We start from the raw sequence: 1,846 nt of genomic DNA on the forward strand, positions 1-1,846 counted from the left end.
CTCCTCAGTCACATTTGCCACATTACTCACTGAGAGGCTTTTTGACTCGAAGCTGCACAACCGCAGAGCATGGCTGCATAATTCACAGCCTTGTGTATTTTTAAACTCATCCTTACATTCATAATGCAGAGAAATTTGAATCATGTGACAGTGACACGCTGTTAATCTTTTAGCCTCCGTATCGTGTCTGTGTAGGCTTTGAATCACTGCTAGTTAACGAATACATGGGACACACACACACACACACACACACACACGAAAAGAGCACTGGCTTACATTCATGGAGACTTACTCCAACCCTAACCATGACTACTACTTTCCTAATACCCAGATTGGTCTACAGTAATATGTCCCATAATACAATACAAAGTCAGATTTGTAAACCTCTGTTCGTTTCCTTCTAAATCTCCACAGGCACAGATGGCCTTGCTCCCTCTCTTGTCTTTCTAACCAAAAGGACTTACTCGATTTGACATCACCTGCTACCAGCTGGCACGTATCCTTTCACCAGCTTTGAATCTGGTCCACCACCCCCCAAACAGGCCAGTGCAGAGGAAATGTGATTTTCATCATCCCGCGCAATTAGCGAGATTTAAAGACGTTTTGTGTCACTGATTGAAAACACCTTCCATTGTTGCTGTAAACAGCGCACAGCGGAGTGAAATCAGGTCGGACATGAATCACCGGCTGGATCTGAACCAGGTTTGAACCCGCGGTCTCACAAGCATATGGTAATCAGGCAGTAATGAACTGTTTTCTGCGGTGTGCGCTGCGAGGTATTCATCCTAACATATTGTAACCGGTCTGTTCGTACCGTGGTGGCATTTGTACTTCACGACACACGTGCACACGCACGTCCCACTCTGCCCCGCTCTCTGGACAGTGAATTATAATTGTAACAAATCGAGCTGAATCGCGCAGGAAAGGGCAGGGTGGCTGTGTCAGCTTGCATCACTCTTTGGAAATGTCACCATTCGTGAGTAAATTTGTCTCAGAGTCACCGCAGAACTTCTTGTAAGTCTCGTAGCCTCACAGTAATATTTTAAACTCACGTGATTTATTTAAACACTCGCGGCGTGTCTAAGGGAAAATCATAAGCAGTGTGAATACAGTTTTGATTTAGAGACGTTAATATAGTAACCGTTTCCCGACACAATGTCCCCTGGAGCAAGGATGAGGGATTTATGGCCATCACTGGAGTTGAATGACATTCACATATTTAAAGAAGCTGAAAATAACACTTGAAACCAAAACAAAAAGTGAATGTCATATTTATCATTTTAAATGCAGCTGTGAGAACAACTGTGTATTTATTGCTATGATTATTTATTTAATTATTGTTAGAGAAACCAGTGTGATCTAATGCCAGGCAAAACAACTATAGCTGAGGGAAGCTCATGGTTAGGAGACAGGATGTAAATCTCAGCCTGTAATGTAAGCACCTTCTTTTACCACCCATTATTTCACAATGCCTTTAGTTTTCCCTTAGAGTGTGTGAATGCCACACTGCATCCTGCATTGTCGCTGAATATTACCGGTGAAAGTGAGTTGCTGATGCAAATTAGCTGCATAATAACACATTGTCATGTGAGGGATTCAAGCCGCCATTAAAAGGGAATTCGAGAGCATTCATTCAGAGACACCTATTTCCGAACTGTGCACATTCAGAAATGTCAGAACAGGTGAAGCTGGCGGTGGTTTGCATCTTACTCATTCCCCGCAGTTTCCTTTTAATGCATTATATCAGTCACATAAGTGCCTTTTATAGAAGGAATTTGTGCCATATAAATGAACTTGGCAAGCCTCTCCTTACTTTAGAGACTCGGTCTTTAATCATGAATTAAGC

At 42.6% G+C, this 1,846-nt stretch overlaps 1 long non-coding RNA gene across 1 annotated transcript in view; it reads right to left on the minus strand.

Annotated features, from left to right (window-relative positions):
- The window catches only part of LOC102213347 (uncharacterized), a 3,094-nt gene extending 2,449 nt beyond the window's left edge, over positions 1-645 (minus strand). The window contains exon 1 of the long non-coding RNA XR_311571.2: positions 465-645. This is a non-coding gene — a long non-coding RNA (uncharacterized LOC102213347). The remainder of the gene's footprint in view (positions 1-464) is intronic.
- Between the last annotated feature and the right edge of the window lie 1,201 nt (positions 646-1,846).

This window comes from Pundamilia nyererei, unplaced genomic scaffold (genome assembly GCF_000239375.1).
Source record: "Pundamilia nyererei isolate P.nyererei 1_Seehausen unplaced genomic scaffold, PunNye1.0 scaffold00022, whole genome shotgun sequence".
Classification (NCBI taxonomy): Eukaryota; Metazoa; Chordata; class Actinopteri; order Cichliformes; family Cichlidae; genus Pundamilia; species Pundamilia nyererei.